Source organism: Pygoscelis adeliae, unplaced genomic scaffold (assembly GCF_000699105.1).
Source record: "Pygoscelis adeliae isolate BGI_AS28 unplaced genomic scaffold, ASM69910v1 Scaffold29, whole genome shotgun sequence".
NCBI lineage: Eukaryota > Metazoa > Chordata > Aves > Sphenisciformes > Spheniscidae > Pygoscelis > Pygoscelis adeliae.
In genome coordinates, this window is record NW_008825611.1 from 1010185 (window position 1) to 1010394 (window position 210).

Here is a 210-nt window from a genome sequence, read left to right on the forward strand (position 1 = left end):
CGTCATCTGGCGTGACCGTGTTGTAGTCTGAGATGAGACATCAGCCGGGGTAAGATGTGACGGGGTAGCGAGGCCAGCAGCTGGTCTGTCTGTCGTAATCCTCTCCCACCGTTGCCGTTCCTGTTCTTTGCACCCAAATGCATCGTTACCGGTGTTCAGGAGAGCTCATTTCACTCGTATCGGTTTTGGGTGCTGTGTGATCTTCACTGC